The 23,181-nt window shown below is 48.9% G+C and overlaps 1 non-coding gene across 1 annotated transcript; it reads right to left on the reverse strand.

Moving 5' to 3' along the window:
* Positions 1-3,630: 3,630 nt before the first annotated feature.
* On the reverse strand, positions 3,631-3,760 carry LOC144826725 (small nucleolar RNA SNORA36 family). The gene has a single exon (XR_013609917.1). It is a non-coding gene; the product is annotated as a small nucleolar RNA SNORA36 family (small nucleolar RNA).
* Between the last annotated feature and the right edge of the window lie 19,421 nt (positions 3,761-23,181).

Consider the following 23,181-nt stretch of genomic DNA (forward strand, 5'->3'; position numbering starts at 1 on the left):
TAGACACCCTGATCAGGGCCACCTTCCGGTATCCAACAAAAGATATATGAATGTAAAAGCGCATCCCTAGAAAAGAAACAAAAGCTCTTATTCAGCAGGTTTGTAATTGAGCCACGAAAGTGCACCACCCTTACAGTGGCCCACCATCTCTCCGGCAACCAGTTCCATAAGCCTCACAAAACCAAAGTGTGCAAGTCAAAGACTTTGAACTTTTATCAAACTGTTGGACACCAAACTCTTTAAAACTTTTCCAAAGTAAAGAAATCTCCCGATCACCAGAGGACCACAGACATCTTTCCTGGATCCATCCTCAAGATCTGCAAAGTTCATCAAGCTATGTTTACTGTGGGTGTGACCACATCTACATGTTCCCAAAATCTGCACAGTCGAATGACGTCCACCCTGACATTTGCACAGCGCTTGAGTAGGGACCTCTCCCATGTCACCTATAATTACAATGAACTCAACACTAATATTCCACACCCACTAACAGTGCACTCTTACACAACACATGGTATCAACACAAGACCACCATGGGTGCCTAGACATCAGCTCGGTCCTGCTTTGTTTGTTCACTGATACCACATGCAATATGAGCAGACAGGCTTTACTTGTCCCAAGATGTAGCCCCCGAAAATGTGAGTGTCTTTCCACCTGTACTTGTGTAGGATAAGGGCCAAGATGCAACCCAACAGAGTAGAACCCCATAATGTAGTAGTGAACATGACTCTGTTACAAGACCAGTCCCACAGCACTGTACCTTTCACCTATCCTAGCAAGATTCAAATAGAGTTAGGAGGGGCTGGCAGGGCATGATACGGAAGGATACTGTTTAGCCACAAGACTTACCAGAAAAGAGGTTCTTGGAGGTAGCCAAGCCACCCCACCAGTGTACAAGCAAGTCCACTCCATTTCCGTCTGTGGTCCCATGGTGGTCTTTAGCATGTCAGGTGCAGTCTTCTTTAATAACAAATGGACATCAGCCACGGAGTTCCAGTGTAGGGCCACCCACCTTGATTACATGGATGGAAATGAGTCGCATACAGTAGGGATGAATGTCAGCATAGATGATCCCTATCAGAAAATATGTGACACTAAGATAGACAGGTATATGTGGTTGGAAGGGGTGACCGCTTAGTATACAAAAAATGACCACATTCCTTGTGTTTTAGAGGCAAAGGAATGATTCCACTTGGCACTAATGAGAACTGTGGGGCAATACTGCACGTACCAGACATGCAATGGGAAACCTCTGCTCTGATAGATATATACTGGCAGGTTGGTGAATTTGCCTACACCCAGCTTGTCACGAGATGGTGAGGCCGGTGCTCCCTGGTCACCATACACAACTCTACCCTGGTCATTCCCTGAGAAGATCTAGCCGAGTTGTAAAACATCCGCTACAGAAGAAACCAACTCTATTGCATCAGGCTTGAAAAAAATGACTTGCTGATTATTTTGGCTGGTCTTAACTCAAGGGCATTCTGGAAGAATTCAAATTGTTTTCTGAAACACAAGCCAAATTGGGAGGGGTGAGTGCCAAGAACGGTGCGTCGTTTTGCATGTTTATCCAAAGCAATGACATGAGGAGTGGGACTCTGGCTCTTGCCATCCAAGCACTGCTTTGTTTACAAACCAACATGCGTAAGGAGGGAGGAGCCCTTGTGCAGGACGGGCACTCAGACTGGTTTTCCTGGCTTCCCGGTGGGTAACAGGACTGTGCACATCATTGGTGCCTATTCTCATTTTCATGATATTTTTGTGTGGTTGCCTACAAGTGGAGGTTACCTGCTGTAAAATTGCAGTCATCAAACTGGGTAGAATGCAAGTAACAAGAGAAGTAGTAAAGTGTTTAAAACTGAAACACGACAAGCCACCAACAATGTGACTTCATGAAGTATGGGGTAAATGATGTAGGTGAATATTCAACCAGAGGATGGAATGTTCATATTGATGTTGATGTATGCAATGAAGCGTGTATGTACACAATCTGAATTCAATCACTGTTGTTGAAATCCTCGAAATGACTTCTCCATCAACTGAAATACGTAGCCAGGCCGGCCCTGTATCCCTAGGCATGATGCTACTAATTGACAGATCACAGGTTGGGTGGCACATAACCAGAAGAACAAACATGCGAACTGGAAGAACCCATAAAAGTCCCACAGATAGGTAGCAACACCATAATGGTCTGAGAGAGCAGAGCAGCAGCCGATACAGTATCCTGTTTATTTATTCACCCTTAACCTTGCTACTCATTTTCTTTTGGTCAACTTCTGGTAGCCTTGCTATTTTCAAGACTTCTGTAGTATTGGAAAAATATGCAGGGGTCTGAATATTAGGCAATATAACTTGCATGCCCCTAGCTAGCACCCAGTTAGTGAATGGTGTCTTAGTTTAATTGCTTGAGATGGTTTTAGTCATTGAAGCAACTGCGTACCTCTATCTTAGTTATATAAATGATTATCAAGGAGCTTGCAAACTGATATTTTACTTAATTAATTTAAAGGAAGTTGAAATCATCTCCCAATGTCTAGAATATAAAGCTGATCATATAATAAAACATATGTTTGCCACAACAAATCTTCTAAATTAATAGATCATCCTGTTCCCCTGCTCTTTGAGTGCTGGGGACCTTCAGGCTCACTACCAAGGGTCCAGAACTGGGGCAATACCCCTTGGAGGATAGAACTCATAGCAGGCATAGGCCAAGTGCAGTGTTCTAGGTGGTTAGAGCCTTTTCCCTGAGGCTCTGATCAGGAGGCTAGCCAACTAGCCCTTGGAGTCACTCTGGTGTTTCTGGGTTCAAGATGCAGGTCCTGTCCATCTCACTCAGGAAACAGGACAGCAGAGCAGCAGTCCTTCTAGCTGGTGAGCAGTACAGCAACCTGTCTAAGACTTCCACCAATCAAGATGTGTACTGAAGAGTTGGGTTTGTGGGTCCAATATAGTAGGAAAGGTTTTTAGAGGTTCCCTCATCCAGAGGTATTTGGGATTTCATTCCTCCTTACCCTGGGCCCAGCTTGCCCGGGGTCACAAAAGACTATTGTCAACCCCTTTGTCATTGTGCTTAGGCAGAGCCTTTGTGATGTGTAAGTGTGTTAAGTGACAGCTCATCCCCCTCATAAAGTCAGAGATGGCCCATTCTGCCAACATCTGTTATTCTTTGTCTCACTGTCTAGGAGCAATACACAAAGACCAATTGCCAGCTACACCTAGTCATGTGACCCAGGATACAGCCTACAGGCACCAAATGGTTTGGGCAAGAAAATGTGAACTTTCTAAAAGTAAAAGATACACAAATTATGGACTTTCTAAAAGAATTGTGACTTAAAATCAGACTTTAAAGAGGGTTTTAAATTACAAACTCATTCTTCCTACTTGCTCCCAATTTAAAGTTAGTGCTTATTGAATGTAATAAGGCAACTCAATGTTACCCTATGGGAGAAATAGGCCTTGCAGTAATGTTAAAGGAATGTAAGAGTTTTTCACTACTAGGACATGTAAAACTTAAAAATACATGTCCAAGGGCCAGATGTAGGTAACCAAATACCGGTCGGTAACGGCCGAAAATACCGATTTTCCACCATTACCGACCGGTATTTGGATATTGAGATGTAGGGACACAAAAAATACAGATTTGGTAAAAACCAGTCGGTAATATTACCGAATCGGTAATTTTACCAATTCGGTAAAATTACCGAATCGGTAATTTAACCGAATCGGTAATTTTACCGAATCGGTAATTTTACCGATTCGGTAAATAAGAAATGCAAAAAAATGAGTTTTGAGATGTAGGTAACTTCTAAAATACCTAATTTCATGAAATTTGGTATTTAAAGAGTCGGTATTTACCATGGATTGAAAGCAGGTGGTAACCAGGTGCAGGCTACAAAAAAAGGGCCCAAAATGCAACAGTGTGACCAGAATGGTGGCATTCTAATAATAATAATAATAATTCTGAGTTTATACAGTGCCTGGTTACACTAGCCAGTGTGTCCCCGCGCTATTCAGTGGCCTAAGCAACCCCCCAGTACAGCTCACAAAGCTAATGCAGCTAATATTTTGGGAACAGGTATGTTTTAAGTTCCTTGCGGAAGACATTTTCCGAAAACTCCGTCCGAAGTCTAAGAGGGAGAGCATTCCAGCTCCGGGCCGCCAAAAGGCGGAAAGATTTACCGCCCATCCTAGCCCTACTGGTCTTCGGGATACACATTAAACCAGTACCTTCAGACCGCAGAAGCCGTGTGGGCTTATACCGTGTGAGCAGGTTCCGCAGGAAACTGGGGCCTTTCCCATGAGCGATCCGATGGCCAATACATAGGACTTTAAACTGGATACGCTCCTTGATCGGCAGCCAGTGTAACGTCTCCAAGGCCTTTTTGGAAGGAGATCTTTTAGGCAGCGTCAATACCAGGCGTGCGGCAGCATTTTGAATATGCTGCAGTTGCTGGAGACACCTCGCATTGGCTCCCAAATGTAAGGCATTCCCGTAGTCCAGCCTGGAAGTAACCAGGGCATGGACCAGGGCCCTCCTAGCTGACACCGGGAGCAAGTCAAGCGTCTCCCTCAGACAGCGGAAAATGCCAAAACACGTTCCAGCTACCCTTCTAGTGTGATACTCGAAAGATAATTTTGAGTCCATCCAGATGCCCAGGTTCCTGACCTGGTCTTTAGGTTCGGGTAGAGGACCCAAGGTCTGGGGCCACCAAGCAGATGTCCAAACAGACGGAGACTTGCCTACAATTAGCACCTCCGTCTTGTCCCCGTTTAACCTAAGACAGTTATTCGACATCCAGTTGGCCAGGTCCTGGAGGCAGGACGCCAAGCGTCTGGCTGCCTGCTCAGCTGGCTGTGACAGAGCCACAACCAGCTGAGTGTCGTCTGCATAAGTCACCACATCAACCCCATGTTTCTCCGTGATCAATGCCACCGGAGCAACATAAAGGTTGAATAAGGTGGGGCTCAGACTGGAGCCCTGCGGGACTCCCTGGGTCAGGGCAATAGCCCTAGACCTATGGGGCCCCTGCTCCACGCAAAAACTGCGTCTGTGGAGGAAGGATTCCAGCCATTGCCGCGCTTTACCAACGACTCCACCCTCCCTCAGGCGCTGAAGCAGAGTGTGATGTGCCACCGTGTCAAACGCGGCACTGAGATCAAGAAGAATCAGTGCCACTGTCTGACCTTCATCCACATGTTTCCGTAGCATCTCCGTGGAGTAGAGTAACGCCGACTCCGTAGAATGGAGAGCGCGGAAACCTGCCTGAGTGGGATGTAACAGTTGGTGGGTTTCGATATGAGCCGAAAGTCGTTGATTGACCAATTTTTCCGCTATTTTAGAAATATAGGGAAGGAGTGAGATAGGCCGTAAGTTACTCATTTGAGTTATACTAATCTGTCGTTTCTTCTTAAGTGGGAGTACCACCGCTTGTTTCCAAACTGTCGGTACCCTACCAGAGTCAAAAGACAGTGTAAGAAGATGCCTGATATACGGCGCTAACATCTCCATATTGCCTCTTAAAATTTTGGCTGGGGCCGGATCTCTAGGAGACCCAGATTTTACACCTCTGGCCACTTTAATCAATTGGTCTATGTCCGGGGCCATGAAAGCGCACAGACTGTCTGTGACCAAAAGTCCCTCCACCAGCGGTATTTTGCCACCGGAACGGGCTCTGGCCGTACTGGGAAAAGTAGAGTAAATATCCTGCACCTTGTTGTGGAAAAAGTCGGCTATCTGGTTGCAAGATTGCACAGAGGTCGCCACTCGTTCTTCAAGAGAGGCCAATGAGGATAACTCCTTATATACTACAAAAAGTTCTTTAGCGGAGCAATCAGCCTTGACAATTCGCTCAGTGTAGTAGGCTGCACGGGTTTTCGTTATCAAGGCATGATACCCTCTAAGACTCAATTTATATGCCCTCTCATGGTCTGGCAGGTACCCCTCTCTCCAAGTTCTTTCATAACGCTTACAGGCTGTCATAGCCCTTTTTAAATCATCGTTAAACCACGCTGCGGATTTAGTTCGCCACGTGGGTCCCCTATTAGACCAATGGGCAGTTTCATCAAGGGCAGCCTGGATACGAAGGTCAAGTGCTTCGCAGGCTCCATTAATTGTTGAGCCGAGTCCTTCCGGTGGCCCCCCTGCACCAAACTGACCCTAAAATCTGCAGGGGAAAACCTAGCCCATCTCCTCGGTTTCTTAGAAGTGCCACCCCCTTTCCCTGGGTTAATTCTCATGGAGCAGTTGATCTGAAATGGCACCAAAAAGTGGTCAGTCCAGACCATAGGTTCTGGGGAATCAACTTTAAGAGTGTCCCAGTTACAAAAAATGGGGTCTAACATATGTCCGAGTAGATATGTGGGTCGTTCAGATTTCAGAACTAATTGCAGGGTCAACAATTCATTGCGAACCTCTTGGGCCAGAGTACTCGAGGCATCATCAAAATGTAGATTAAAATCACCCAGCAACAGGAATTTCTCATAGCGCATGGCCGTGGATAATATATTTTGTATAAGACTGGCAGCAAACTGGCTACTACTTCCAGGGGGTCTGTACACTAGGAGGCCTTTAATTATGTAGTTATTAGAAACAGTTATGGAAAAAGTACCCGCTTCGCTATCAGATACTGAGGTAGTCTCCATGGTGCACTCAATATCGTCCTTATGAATAACCGCAATCCCTCCCCCCCTCCCGCAAGGTCTGTCTAACCTGCGTATACCATAATCCGGAGGGAGAGCTTCCAGCACTTCAGGGGGCGAGTCCTCGTCTAACCAGGTTTCGGTGATGAAAAGGATATCTAACTAGCTATCCTCGAGTAGATCCCGTACTTCCATACTGTGCTTCCTAAGGGACCTGCAATTGATTATTGCGCAACTGAGCTTTCTATTGAATCCTCTGAGAATCTTCCAGTGTCTAAGTGAATAACCACAAAAACTGCATGTGTTCCCGGGGCCATCTACATCGAGATTCCCAACATGCATGCAATTGGACTCAGTACCCACGCGCATATCAAGTAGCTCCTGACGAGAGTAGGATAGGTCTACCTGAGTACGGGCAGGGGTCCTGGCCCCAGGCCCCAGCCGGTCGCGGACAGGCGCAGACGGGCTTGCCTTTGGCGCGCCTTCGGCGCACCACCGACACGCCCGCTGCGTGGTCGCTGGGGCATGTGAAATTTATGGCCGACTCTCCCCCTGCAGCTAGAACGCTGACCCACCAAACCGGAAGTGCCTGACTCTACCCACCACGCCCTCCGCGCAACGGTACTAGTTACCGCGTCGGACCAGGGCGGGTGGGACAGGTCACTGAGTTCAGGCAAGCCCCTTCAGGTAAGGCGAGTGCTAAGGAGCGCAAATACAGTTGTAATCACCGCAGTGCACAGGTTAAAATGTCCCAATAAAATGCGTTCCAATTTCTGGTTTTTAAAAGAGCATTTAGTCAGTGAGCGCGTGTAAGAAATCACCTCAGCCACCAAGCGAGCGCGGGAGGAAGCTGCCACCGACCACCTTTGCGTGATAGCAAGGCGGCTACGGCTACAGGCAGCAGCAGAGAAGGTCTGGAGAAGGGAGGAGCAGGTCTACAGACAGAGGATAACGCTATTTCAACTAACTGAGCCAGAGATACTGCAAAGGTACAGGCTAAACCCCAACACCATCCTGGATTTGATCATGGACCTGCACCCACTTTTGGAGCACCCAACCCCAAGGGCGCACGCCATCCCACCCCATGTGCAGGTGCTGTGTAGCCTACACCTGCTTGCTTCTGGGATTTACCAGAGTGTGATTGGTGCGGTAGATGGGGTGTCCCAGAGCTGCCTGTCCCATTTCTTCCGCAAGTTCCTAGAGGCCATGATGCAGAGAATGCAGCATTACATCAGCTTCCCTGAAACTCACGCCGAACTGCTCAAGACCAAGACTGACTTTTATCAAATTGCACATTTCCCACATGTCATCGGCTGTATCGATGGCACCCACATCCCAATTTTCCCCCAATGCTGCCACAGAGTACATTTACAGAAACAGGAAGTCAACCCACACAATCAATGTACAGGTAATCTGTGATGCCAAGTACGTTATCACGGACATAGTGGCTAAGTTCCCAGGAAGTACCCACGACTCCTACATCTTCCAGAACAGTGGGATCTACACACGCCTGATGGCGGGGGAATTTGGCGAAGGATACCTGCTAGGCAAAACACTGTGTGACACTCCCTTGATACATATTGCAGATGTATGTGTATGGGTCCATGTGAGTAATGGCTTTCTCATTTACAAATAGGGGATAGTGCATATGCCGTCCGCTCTTTCATCCTGACACCCTACCTCAACCCTTCAACTCCCAGCCAGAGACGATACAACGTGGCACACAAATCTACTAGGAACATTGTGGAGCGCACCTTTGGGCTGTTAAAAAGCAGGTTCCGCTGCCTCCACAAAAGTGGAGGGGCAAGGCAGTACTCACCAATCATCTGCTGTAAGATGATTGCAACTTGTGCAATGTTGCACAACCTTGCTACTAAGAAGGGCACCGAGGTGGAATTGAGCGACTATGAGGACCATGATGATGAACATGCACTGCCTGAACCCAACACAGCAGGAGTTGCAACAACAACAGATGGCAGACACAGACGGGCAGAGATCACACAACTACTTTTAAGTAAGTAAAGAGACACAGCCAGGGGTTCAATGTGAAAGACGTAGTTTAATGGGCACTAGGGTATATGTCAAAAGACACATCTTTCTACTCCAAAGTGTGCCTAGCCTAAGTAGGCGGACACGGGTTACCTCACCCTAACATGTGCTCTGGAGTGTGGGCAGCATTACTGACTGCACCCACGCACAACACTGCGGGATACCTGTGGTTGGGATTGTGCATTGGCTGTTGAGCCAGGGCCTGTAGTTTGTAGTCTGCTGCTCCTCCTGATGTCCTGTATAGGGGTGCTGCTCATGCTAGTGGTGCCATCAGTGCCCCCTACACCTTAATCTCCTGCGTTGGCTGACTGGTTTGTCAGCAGCACTTCCATTGCAGTTGTAACTCTCCCCACCCCCCTGGTAAGATCTGTGCAGCAGTGCAACAGCCCCTCCTGCATTGCAACAGAACGGCTACATAACATGGAAGTTGCTGTTGCAAGACTGTTCGTGGCCTTTGTCTGATGTTGCATGCACTGCCTCTCCCTGCACCTCTGTGTGCGGTCTTCATGTTGTTCGTCACAAAGAGACATCACGCACTGGGACATGTCCCTCACCCCATCTGCCATGTCCCTCATGCTATCCGCCATTGAGGCGATTCCCCGGTTCATGTTTTCCATGTTACTATTCAGGTGGCGCATTTGTCTTTGTACTACAGTAATTGCTTTTGCCTGCAGGCGGTGCACCTTAACCATCGTGGACTCCAGCCCAGAGAAGACCCCTTCACCATGGCCACTTGTGCTTCCCTCCGGGACCCTATGGCGTCTTGCGCCTCTGTGCACAGATACAGGAGTGGACGGAAGACCAGCAATGTTTGCCTCCACTGGCTCATTTTGATTCTCCCCCTCCCTTTCCTCATCAGAGGAGGTTTGAAGGATTTGTAGCGGGGGAACATCATGCCTCCTGGGCCTGAAGACTTCCGACACCTCTGAGGCTGCTGATGGAGAATGTGTTTGTGGGTCCTGCTTTGGAGAGTCATAGAGCAGAGGCGATGATGGTTGTTGTATGGTGCCTGCCTCTGGTGTGGCAGCTGCATGTGTACTGGGTGCTGAAGGTGTTACAGTGCTGGGCCCTGTACTCCTGGATCCATCCTCACTCGTCTCCCTTTGGGGTGCCCTCTTCTCCCTCTCCTGCACAGTCTTGCGCGGTGACACTCCGGTGGACAGATATGTACATTGGCTAAGTGGTGCTTTCACCGTGTATTTCTATATTAAATCACAATTCAGTCACACAATTTCATGGTCCTCAAGTGCCTCTAAATGTAGTGTGTGGCATTGAGGTTCTGTAAATTACGAATTCGTTCGTGCTCAGCCTCCATTTTGTACGTTGCCGCCATTTTGTGTTGCCCTCACTCAGGCAGCGCGGCGAACGCGATGTTTTTGTCGTTTCTGCATTTACGTGTCAGGTGGCTTCTTTGCTTATGTTTACTAACGAGTGTCAGGGCCTGGCCGAGTACACTAATTCCTGTCTGAGCTGATTAATCCCCGTCCGGACTATTTGTTGGCTCACACCATTCTTTCCTCCAGGTTATCTTATCTGCTGTCCTTCGCTACATGTATTCTCCTGTTTCACGATTGTCCTTCTACAACATGCAGCTGTGTTTTCTCTACTTGTAAATCGAATTGTGTGCATTCACTCGTAATTTACTCAAGGGGTCCAATAACAAACATACCGGGAAATTCGAGTTGCCTTAAGACTTAAAGCATTGTCCATAAACGTATGCCTATGTCGTATGCTCTTACGTAATTGTATTTTGCATTTGTATTTTACCGTATATAAACCTGTGCGCCACGGAGTTAAGTGGCAGTCTCTTTTGAACCTCGTTACACTGACGACTTCTATGACCTCTGTACTAGCTGCAGCTAATAAATACCATCTTCTACGCCAGACGAAGAGTCCGTGTCTCTGTATTTGACAAGGCAGGTGAATCCCGGGGATTTCAGGCGTACCCTGCGCCGCCGGGCCTTAAGGCTACGGTTCTCCAACAGGTGCCCAACGTCGGGCAACTTCAGAGGTAGCAGTTAAGCCCGAGGGTCGTGAGGAGCCCCGCAAGAAAATGCTGGAGGACGCGCACCACGTGATCAACCCCTGTATGTCGTAAGCGGACCGTAGGTCTTTGACAGCACGGATACTCCTTTCCGACGGCTACTGAAGACTGCTGCCCTGACTGTCGCTCTGCCTTGGACCCTTCTGATGATGTTTGATAAAGCAAGACGATAGACAAACCTTCGCTGGTGTCGGACGATCCTTAGTTAAGTATTTGGCGGGTCGCTCCCACGATCTTTTGTTTTGTTTTGTTTTGGGGTTTTTATTCAGGTATTGCAATACCCGAAGCCAAGGGGTAAGTACGTTTGTACTGTTTCAGTGATTTATACCCCTTGTTGTTTGTAAATAGTCTAGAGAAGTAACGACGATGCCTGGACTGAGTAAATTCAAAAGAATTTGTTGTTTAGGTTGTACAAGGGATTCCCAGTTGGAAGATTTGTGTCCCATTCCTCCGGTTGGAACTCCCACTTATGAGCTTTATTCTAAGCATGGTATTGGTCACATTACCTTTAATGAGACATGGGTCCGATACACGAAAAATAGTGGAGTTTTGAGTTGGCCCCAAAATGGTAGTTTTGATTCCGCCATACTAGATAATTTGGAAACGATTCTGTTTAGAAGAAAAGCCCGGCCGGCAATGTTTGACTCTTTTCGCCTTTGGCGTAAGGAAGCCAAACAGAAAGAAATTAAGCAAGCGAAAAAGGATAAGAATGCACAAAATCTGTCAATTATAGAGGTTGCTCAACAGTTTAAAAATAATGAAGCAGATGGTGCAAATGAGATATTAGAGAGACAACATCGCATGGCGATAGATAGATGCTATCCGGTGTTGCCTACTTCCTCTTCAGATAAAAATAAGGAATTAGAAGAAGATTCCTTAAGGTCTTGTTTATTGAATTCAACTCCGCCCTATGCACAAAATCCTAACGCACCTCTGTTACCCCCTCCTATCGCTCAACCACTGGTTGCTCAATTACCGATTATTCAGCAGCCGGCTCAGCCCATTAATGCTTCCCTGCCTGTTTCTGCTCCGTCTTTACAGCCTACAATTCAGCCCCCACCTCTACCAATTCCCACTCTCGTTCCTCAGTCGGCTACATTTCAGTCTCCGTTACCTTCTGCATCTGCATTGCCTCCCATTCTCTCGAGGGATTCCCCTACATCACACAGGAGATTAGCTGAAGCTGTCTCGAATTACTTTTCTCCTCTCCTCGGGTCTTTGAATCTGTCTCCAGCTTTTTCTAGACGACAATCCCGTTGTCAGCTTCCTCTTATAGACGAGAAGGTAGTTTTGGGTTCCCTCGCTCGTAATTGGATTGAGAGAGTACTAGATTATAGTACAGAAGATATTATGAGTTCTTTTCACCAATGGGTAGAGCCCACGCATAGATATGTTTTAATGTCATGTGTCAGACTCTTATTAAAGGTTGCGAAGATGTGGAGTTAGATACAGTTCCCTCAGAGCTACTGAAATTACAAGCCGATTTTGATAAAGGTTTTATTGTAGGGCCACGAGTTGAAGACGCAGTCACTAAACTGATTGCGTTTCGAACAATGTTCTTGTCCTTATCCTTTTCCGAGACTGATCCTGCTAAAAGCACAGGCATTAAGAATTACCCGATGGGTGAAGTTCCTCCCATATGGAGGGACGCAGTAGTTGGTCCGCCTCCTGTCCCTGCTCATTTCCAGCGTATATCGGTCCACGAACCCTGGAAAAGGTCTGAAGTATTGGCGCTTAAAGAAACTCTTCCGGACACTCGTAAGAATCCAGCTGGATATTATAAAGAATTATCTCAAACAATTGACGCTTGTATTATGAATTTGGCCGATATAGATATGTTGTTTGGGAATGTTGTTCCACAAGCCTTGAGGGCACGGATTCGTAGGGAAAATCATAATGCTGAATTAGGTGGTGATTGGGCTGCTATTAGAGCCGCTGATGCAGGTCAAGTGGGTGGTGAGACACTCGATGATCTGATTACGGCCCTACCAGGCAGAATAATAGACTTAATGAAAACTATGATGCCGCGGTGCGAGTTAATTGGGATAAGCTGGCCGCATGCAAACAAAAGAAAGACGAAAGCGTTTCGGATTTTTTCACCCGTTTTGAAGAGACGTTTATTGATCACAGTGGTCAGGATTTGAGTGTAGAGGGTGGTTAACGGTTGTTTGTGGACAAGTTTGTATACAACTTGCTTCCTGAATTATCGAATAAACTAAAGAGTTATGAAAGTGCATGGGCTGTCTCTTCCCCTGCTAAAATACTGGCTACTGCACAGTATTATGAGAATAGAGATAAGGAGGAGAAAGAGAAACAAGAGAAGAAAAATAAAGATTTGAAAACGAAGGTGCTTTTACAGCAAGCTTATCCTCCGCGATCTGCGCAGCCTCAGTTTTCTCAACCTCCACAGTTTCAGAAAGTGTTTCAGAAACCTGAGTACTTCGCACCACATCTTCCGTTGGGTCCTAATCAATGTGCGTATTGTAGAGAAGAGGGACATTTTAAGAATAGTTGTCCGGTTCTATTACAGCGTAACAATAGGATGTCTGCTCCACGAGGTCGTGGTAATTCCCAGTCAGGATCTAAAGGTAGAGGACGAGGTGTGTCCTCTCAGGAACAGCGTTCTATTCCTCCATCTACTACGAATTATTTTGATCAACAGAGAGTTCAGTCCACACAGTATTATAATGACGATTATTGTGAAGAAAGGGCTGACAATTTTCAGATAGAATAGGACAGCCATGGACGAAGTGAGGGAGTTGTGTCGATTCCAGTAGATCAAAATGGGCCATATGTCACGATCAATATTATGGGTGTTTCAGAACCGTTTTTTTGGATACTGGTGCGATGAGAAGTTCTATTATGCATACTAAACTCCCTGGGGCACCTTTGTCTGGCTTAATAAATACTTCTGTAGGATTTTCTGGCGCCCCAGTTTGTAATCCCGTTTCTTGTCCCTTGCCTGTTTCGATTGGTCCCTATGACTTGAAGGCTCCGCTTATTCTGACAACTGGTTGCGGCAAAAACTTGCTGGGTTTGGATTTGCTGAAAAGATTACATGCAACATTGTATTGTTCCCCTTCGGGTGTGCATCTTACGTTGGGGAAGAAAATGACATCTTCCGTGTATCTGTCTCGGGACAAGTTTCCACCTGAGTTGCTCTCTCTTCCTGAAAGTCTTTGGGCTACGGGCCCAAATGACGTGGGTTGTCTTGCAATTCCACCATATGTTGTCACAGTTAAGGAAAATGTGAGAATGCCACGCATTCCCCAGTATCGTATTTCTAGTGATGGAGAGAGAGCACTTTTGGCTATTGTCAATGATTTCATACAGAAAGGCGTAGTTGAGGAAACAAGAGGCAATGTTTGTAACAGTCCTGTTCTTCCGATCCTTAAGAGAACTGATCCTTCACAACCTCCTGTTTACAGATTTGTTATTGACCTTAGGGAGGTCAATAAAATTGTGGTGCCACAGTTTCCTGTTGTTCCAGACATTACAGCTTTGTTGACGATGATTCCTGCTTCGGCAGCCTGGTTTTCAGTTATAGACCTCAAGAATGCTTTCTTAGTATTCCTATTGCTGAAGAAAGTAGGGATATCTTTGGTTTCTCTCTCGGTTGTCGAAGTTTTAGATTTAAGAGAGCTCCTCAAGGCTATTGTGAAAGTCCCTCTATCTATGGCAAGGCTCTTAAGTCACAACTTGATGCTCTTCCTTTGCCTCCTGGCGCTACACTTATTCAGTATGTGGATGATTTGTTGGTGGCTGCTGATACGGAAGATGTGTGTAAGGAAGTGACTGTTGCGTTGTTACACCATTTGTCTGCACTACAGCATAAGGTGTCCCCCTCTAAGTTGCAATATGCCCGCCAAGAGGTTACCTATTTAGGTCATCTCTTGTCGAAGGAGGGAAGGCGATTGACCCCAGAACGTATTCACGCTATTTCACAGATGCCTGTACCCACCACACAGAGAGAAGTGCGTGCCTTTTTGGGTATCACTTCCTACTGTAGACAATGGATTCCCAATTTTTCACTTTTGGCTAGACCACTGTTGGACCTAACGTTGAAAGATACGCCACATCCGCTCCCTTGGGCGGATGAATGTCAGAAAAGCTTTGTTGACCTACGTGCTGCTTTGTGTTTTGCCCCAGTGTTGGGTACCACAGATTACAGTAAGTCTTTTACACTGTACGTTCACGAGAGAGAGGGTTGTGCATTGTCAGTTTTGACGCAGAAATTTGGAGATAAGCAGAGGCCATGTGCCTATTTCTCCGCTACATTAGACCTAGTAGCTAAAGCTTTGCCCAGTTGTCTCAGAGCTACGGCATCTGCAGCGATTTCTATCAGACAGTCTGCTGGATTAGACACTCATTGTTATCGTTCCACATGCAGTGGATACTTTGTTGAATAGAACCAGAACACAGCATCTTACAAGTGCTCGTTTGTCTGGATACAAGCTGACACTTCTGGCGAGTCATGTACACATCAAAAGATGTAACACGTTAAATCCAGCTACATTGTTGCCACTGCCAGATGAGATAGATGTTCAGGAGAAACATGATTGTTTTCTTCGGACGGAAGAAGAAACGAAGGGTAGAATTGATTTGAAGGACACTCCGCTCAAGCACCCAGATGGGATCCTATGGGTGGAGGGTTCCTGTTTCAAGCTTCCAAATGGGGAGACTACTTCTGCTTATGCTGTTACCACCTTATGCACAATTGTTGAGACAGCACGTATCGGACACAATTCAGCCCAAGCAGCTGAATTGATAGCCTTGACTAGAGCGTGTGTGTTGTCAAAAGGAAAAAGAGTGAATGTGTACACAGACAGCCAGTATGCTTTTGGCGTTGCACATAGCTTTGGTAGGTTATGGAGGGAGAGAGGATTCTTTACCTCTCACGGGACAAAGATCCAGCATGGTCAGTTAGTGACTGATCTTCTCGAGTCACTTACCTTACCTGCACAGATAGCAATCATAAAGTGCAGCGCACATAAGAAAGTCACAGATGATGTGGGTCGTGGAAATGCGTTTGCAGATGAGGTAGCAAAAACTAACCCTGGGCGGAGGAATCGGCTACGCCCACGGAGTAGGCGTAGTGTTGCCTTCTACGCATTTTGCGTAGGCAGCGTAGCCGGCAACACTACGCCCACTCCGTGAGCATAGCCGAGTCGGCCGCCACCCGCCTCCCTCCCGCCCTCCACTAGATACTTTATTTAAGCAATTACACTGATTAAAACAATTTTAAAGCACTTACCTTGTCCGGGGCTCGTCCGGGGCTCCCTCTTTGAATAGCATCCTTTTCCTGGAAACAAATGCGCATGCGCGGGCGGCCGCGCATGCGCATTTCTCGGGAGAAATGTGCACGCGCGGCCGCCCGCGCATGCGCATTGGTATCCAGGAAAAGGACGCTATTCAAAGAGGGAGCCCCGGACGAGCCCCGGACAAGGTAAGTGCTTTAAAATTGTTTTAATCAGTGTAATTGCTTAAATAAAGTATGTAGGGGAGAGCGGGAGGGAGGTGCGTAGTGGGGCTACGCGGAGTGCGGGAGTGGGCGTAGCTTCTCGCCCTCTCCGCGTAGCTCCGCGGAGCCCCACTACGCCCCACTATGCCCAGGCTTAGCAAAAACTACAGCTAGAAACACAGCTAGTCGAATGTATGTGGCAGGTCCTGCAAACTGTATTAGGGAAATTGGAATGTGTGAAGATACGATTGAGAGTGTGAAAACGATTCAGGGAGAAGCGACTGAAAAGGAATTAAGAACGTGGAAAGAAAGTACGGGAATGTTAGACTCGACGGGTTGTTGGATGGAATTGTCGGAACATCAGCGATGGTTATTACCGGACGCTTATGTATTGCCGGTTGTAACTATGGCTCATGGTCGAGCTCCCATTAGTGTGAAAGGCATTTGTAAGCTCTTGGCTCCGGTGTGGCAGAATGAAGGAATTCCGAAATGTGCAGAGAATGTGGTTAAGCATTGTATTGTTTTTCTAATGCATAATCCAGGAAAGGGTACCCCAACTCCGGCAGGTCATTTTGCTCCCCCGTCGTATCCTTTTGAAGTGTTGCAGATAGATTACATTCATATGGATCGATGCAACAATCTTAAGTATGTTCTGGTGGCGGTATGTGCCTTTTCCCATTGGATAGAGGCCTACCCCTTGAAAGATAACACTGCTCTGTCAACTGCTAAAGTATTACTTAAAGAGTTCTTCCCCAGATTTGGTTTGCCGCTAATTGTCTGGAGTGACAATGGGAGTGAATTCGTGGGTCAAATTATGCAGAAAGTATGTTCTGGTCTTGGGATCAGACAAAAATTCCATGCGGCAAACCATCCACAGTCAGCAGGTTTGGTTGAGTGTTATAATGGTACGCTCAAACTTAAACTAGCTAAGATTCAAGCCAGTACGGGTCTTGCCTGGCCAGATGCCTTGCCCCTAGCTCTTTTGTCAACCAGAACTACTGTACACTCTCGTATGGGACTTAGCCCGTATGAAGTGGTATTTGGACGCCCAGCTAATGTATGGGGTGTCCCTCGCCCCAAAAGATATTCTGACATACCATATCCTTTGTTAATTGACTATTTACATGATTTGACTACTAAATTGAGTATTATTCAGGGCGTGGCCACGGCGGCAACCGTAATGGCCGCATAGCTGTGAGGCTCCTCCGGGCGGGCGCCCGAAGTGGACGGAAAAGAAATGTACCCGCATCCCCGCTGCCACTGACGGCTGTGTCCAGCTTCCTGATGCTTAGAGGCGGCCCGCGAGAGATTGCCAAGCTGCGAGGACGGCTGGTCGCGTCAGCCATGGCGGAGGAGATCTGAGGCCTCCGGACCTCGGCGCCATCTTTCCTGCGGCGTAGGTGCTCCAGGGGAGTGACGCTCGGCCGATTGCGGCCGCGGCTTCGTTCCTTGCTTCTGCCCCTTGCTGCCTAACGCATTGGCTCGCTGTTACCGCTCATTCCCGTTTTTTCCCCGTCTTTCCGGGCTCTTGGGTGCGGCTGCGGCCGTGGGCCTGCTGGAGCTCGGGAGCCGGGGATTAAATTTTGGACTCAGGCGGAGCGGGGGGGCGTGCTGCGGGCAGGAGAGGGGGGCGGGGGTGGGGCGATCTGCGTGCCTGCTGGTCGGTTTGGGGGCCCTCCCGGGCACCACGTTGCTGCCCCGCCGAGTGTTTGGGCTGCGTGCCACCCTGCCTTGCACTCATGAGGCCTCTACCCACTGCGCTACAATAGGGGTGATTCCCGCCTGCACTCCGGAGCTCCATCTTGCGCTGCCTGCCACTGTCTGGTCGCCCCTGCTTCTGCTCCTTTGGCTGCGGCCTGGACTATTGCCTGTTGTGCTGCCCACGATTCCTGGCATTGGTGGTCTATAACCCGGACTGCTTTACAATTGATCCCTGCTCCCCGCCTTTGTAGCAGCGCCTGCGACCTCGCCAATTGTCCTCCACGATAGTGAAGAAGGACCCTGCTCAGAGGACCCTCCATTTCGACAAGCCTCCTCCCCCGGCTGCCGACCCCCCTCAGGGTGCTGCATCGGGAGCTTCTGTGGCACTAGATTCTGGTGACGCAGCATCCATGATGGCCGCCATGATGGGGGAGATGCGTGCAGGCTTCAAGGCGCTGGACACTAGGTTCGACAGTCTGGAACAGAAACTCTCTGCTATTAACTCCACGGTGCAAGCCCATGATAGACGCCTGGATCTTGCGGAGTCTAGAATATCCAACTTGGAGGACGGGTCCTCCAAAGCTCTGAAGCGCCTGGAGAGGGTGGAAAAGATTCTGAAGGATGTCGCCATTAAGAACGAGGATTTGGAAGTGCGCAGCCGGAGGAATAACATCAGGATCCTTGGCGTGGCGTAGACCACAGCCACTGGCCGATTCGACACCTTTGTGGAAAACCTCCTTATTGAACTGTTTGGCAAGGACACTTTTACGGCTGGTTTTGTTGTGGAGAGAGCACACAGGTCCCTGGGACCCAAACCTCGTTCTGGTCAGCTTCCCCGACCCATCATTGCCAGAATAATGAACTTTCGAGACCGAGACGCCGCGCTCCGGGCGGCACGTGAGATGGGTGAGGTAAGATGGCAGGGGAGCAGGCTGTCCTTTTTTCCGGATTATACTGTTATGGTGCAGGAGGCTCGGAGGAAGTACACCAGCGTCAAGGCGGCGCTCCGAAACCTGGGCCTCAAATACAGTATGCTCTACCCGGCCCGGCTGAAGGTGGAGGCCTATGGCCGGTTCCGTATCTTTGACTCTCCAGCTGAGGCACAGGAATTCTGCCACTCGTACAAGAAGGGGCCTGGGTCGGCCGTGGGTTCCAGACCCGCCTCTCCTCTAATTCCTGACACGCAGACGAGCGATGATTTGTTTACTGACGCTGGGCAGGGCTGAATGCCCCTATCGCTCTAGTTCTGGTTCATTCTTCTCCTTGCTGGGATGACTTACCGTTCTTCTACTACCATTCGTCCTTGACTTTTCCCGAAGTCCCGTTGGGTTGCCCGCTCGGGGGTTGCGTTGCTTCCCCCCATGGCGCGGGCCGTGATGTTCTGTTTCCTTTTTTTGGGTTTCCTAGATTGTATTATGTAGCCAATTTCGTCTGTTTTTCCCTTTTTGCACTTATTGTTCTGCATGGTTGATTTCCAATCGGTGGGGTTCTGCCTCTCGTGGGGTGCTGGGAGGCTGGGTGGTGGGTTGGGGGGGGGGGGAGGGGGTTGTGTTTTTTCCTTGTTTTTTTCTTATTTTGATGACTGATTGTGAGACGCAAGACAATGGTTTGCAAAAATGCCTCTTCTTGCCCACGATTCTTGATTTGACTCTATGGCCCGGATAGGATTGCAGACTGGCCCTTCTGGTTTAACATTAATGACATGGAATGTCCGTGGCTTGAATTCCACCCGGAAGCGGAAACAGGTTCTACAGTACGCTGCGAGATATAATGTTGATGTGCTTGTCTTGCAGGAGACACATATGGTTCAGTCAGACACACCTTCCTTTGCGCGGGGTTGGGGTGCCCATAGAGTGTTTTCATGCTTTAGTCGATATGCACGGGGTGTAGCAGTCTTGGTACACAAACGTATTCCCTTTGTCTTGACGGGTAGCAGGGTTGATGGGGAAGGGCGATATGCGATTCTACATGGGGTGCTTTTTGGTTATAAGATTGCCATTGTTGGGGTGTATGGTCCAAATGTAGATTCCCCGACTCACCTTGAGGAACTGCACCTATCTCTACTACACGCGGACATCGACCTGCTGGTGATGGGGGGATATTTTAATTTACTGATGAACCCCGGCAGAGACAGCACATCTATCTCCCCTGACCGCAAACCACTATCCCGCGCTGTAATGGCGGATATTTGCTCCCACTTTTCACTTCAGGATGTAGAGTCGACGCGACACACTGCCTCCCCCTCCTTTACACACCATTCCGGCTACCATAACACGAGCACCGGGATCGACTACTGGCTCCTTTCTCCGGGCCTGGCGGGCTGGGTTACTGGTCTCCGCACCCTGCCGCGCACAATCTCTGACCATTCTCCTGTGGTGCTGGCGCTTGCGATTCCTAGGTTGGGTGGGTACGAACGGCAGTGGCGATTTCCTGGGCGCGCGCTTGCGGATCCAGTTTTCACTGAGGGTGTCCGCTCTGCGATCGAGGACTACTTCGACCTCAACACTGGTTCGGTTAACACATGGGCCACTTTATGGGAGGGGTTCAAGGCTACTATAAGGGGGGTCTGCATTACCAAACATGTCGGCGCGCTGCGTAAAATTCGAACCTCCCTGACCCGGTTAGAAACTGACCTGTTGGCTATTGAGTCCCAAATTCTTGCTGATCCCTCCCCAGTCAACGAAGCTAAACGCATTGAACTCCTTTTGAAGTTCAGGGATGAGGCGGACAGAGAACTGAAATATCTGGGCAAGTATCACACGGCGCGCCAGTACGGTGAGGGGGACAGACCTGGCAGATTGTTGTCCCAATTGCTGCGCCCGCCTCGGCAAGCTGCGTACATTACACAAATACAAGACGACGATGACACGCCACTCCACACTACTCCTGCCATTTGCAACACATTCTTGACTTACTACAAGCGCCTCTACAAGTCCGCCCTCTCCGACGAACACCGTGACCCCGGTCCCTATATAGATGAAATAGCTATGGTGTTCTTGGAGAGATATATGCAGGATTTCTTGGCGCACCCCATCACACCCGAGTTGATCGTGGAAGCGATAGACTCGCTGAAGGGATCTTCAGCACCGGGACTGGATGGCTTTACGGCTGATTTCTATCAGACATACAAGGAGGAGCTGGTGCCCATTCTGGTGGAGGTCTATGCCGAGTCCTTGGAGTCCGGTATTCTCCCTCCAACGCTCCGTGAGGCGGTTATAGTCTTGTTACCCAAGCCGGGCCGCGACCCAACGGTTTGCAGCTCTTATCGCCCGCTGTCCCTCCTGAACTTGGATTATAAAATCCTGGCTAAAGTCCTCGCACTGCGGCTCGCGCTGTTGGTGAACTCTATTATTTCGCCAGTACAGTCTGGCTTCGTCCCTCAGAGATCAACTTCCCTTAACCTTCGCACTCTTTTCTCGGTTCTGCACAGAATTGACCCCGACGTCCCGGCTGCTGCGGTCTTTCTGGACACCGAGAAGGCTTTTGACACTTTGGAATGGCCCTTTTTTTTGGAGGTTATGCGTAGGATGGGCATGCCTGCAATGTTTGTGGCGACTGTTGAATTGCTGTACACAGCTCCCACGGCTCGCATTCGCCTTAATGGCACCGTCTCAGATAGGTTTACCCTGTCAAGGGGTACGCGACAAGGGTGCCCCCTGTCCCCCTTGCTTTTTATATTGGCTATGGACCCCCTGGTCCGACACTTTCAGGAGAAACATTTGCACAGGGGGCTCCAGTTCCGCACCGGGCCTCTTCTAGTGTCACTCTACGCAGATGACATGGTTCTTTAAGTCCGTACCCCTGAGCTCAACCTGCAGCCTTTGCTTTCTGAAATTACACGATTTGGTGACTATTCTGGTCTTAGGGTTAACTGGCACAAATCGCAACTGTTCCCTCTCACCTTCGCCACGGCGAGATGGCCTTGCTCCCACCCGTTGGAATGGTGCGATGACTCCATCAAATACCTAGGGATACATATACACCTAGATACTACATCCATTATCCGCCTGAACTATGGCCACGCCCTTGATTTTCTGGAAGACCACACTGATCGCTGGCTCCACCTTCCTTTATCGATGGCTGGGCGTATAGCCATAGTGAAAATGGTGGTTCTGCCCCGGTTTTTATATCTTTTCAACAACATCCCCATCCCTCTAAAAAAGGTTTTTTTCACCCAATTGCGCACTGCCCTACTCAGACTGGTTTGGGGGGGGAAACGCCCTCGACTCGCCTGGAGCACGTTGACATTGCCCTATGAGAGGGGCGGATTTGGGGTGCCAGATTTCCACCTTTACTATCTGGTAGCCCAATGCTCTTATTCCCACCCCTGGTACCACCCCGATGCCAGGATCCAACATCTAAAACCCGAGGCGGACGCAGCGCTCCCGGTGTCCCTAAATGCCGTGCTCCCCAGGGGCATCCCTCGCGACCCACACGACATACTCCCTCTCACCACAACGACTTGGGCTTGGGACAAACTCAGACGCTTGCTGCGCGTAGACATACTGTATTCTCCGGCCCTCCCACTTCCCAACCCACATTGGCTCCCCATTACAGGCGAAACACTGATTAGTCGGACACTTTCTAAGTACCAACTACACACGATAGGTGACTTGTTCCCAGATGGCCACGCTCTGTCTATTACCGAAGACCCCCGCTTCGCCGACCGCACTTTTATGGACACGTTTGTGTTTGCAAGACTAAGGGCACTGCAGCGGGCTACATTCCCCACTTTCCCGTTGCCGCCTGATGACAATCTGGCACTCACGTCCATTATCCAAAACTCTTCGGGGGCCCATGTCGTGTCCAAACTCTACAAGCTTTGCCTGTCCTCACTTCCGGTGTCTGACGAGGCGGTGAGAGCCGCATGGGAGCTAGATCTGGGCATTCAGATAACTGACGACCAGTGGGGAGCATGCTGTGCCATGACCAGGGAAGTTTCAATGAACAGCAGGCACAAACTTTTACATTTTAAATTCCTTCGTAGGCTTTATCACACCCCCGCGTTGGCCCACAGGTTAGACCCGACTCGTCCCCATACTTGTCCTAAATGCAATGCCCCTCAGGCTGACTTTGCCCATCTTGCCTGGACTTGCCCGAAGCTACATTCTTATTGGGTTGAAATACACGACACACTGGGTGCGATCTTGGGTCTGTCCCTGTTGGTCCTTCCGGAGGTTGCCCTGATGGGATATATGTCAAAGTTTCCCCGCACGCTCCGCAAACTGGCATCGATCTGCTTCCTTCTGGCCAAGAGGGAGATCGCGCTGCTATGGTGCTCGAGACG

This window comes from Lissotriton helveticus, chromosome 3_2 (genome assembly GCF_964261635.1).
Source record: "Lissotriton helveticus chromosome 3_2, aLisHel1.1, whole genome shotgun sequence".
Lineage (NCBI taxonomy): Eukaryota > Metazoa > Chordata > Amphibia > Caudata > Salamandridae > Lissotriton > Lissotriton helveticus.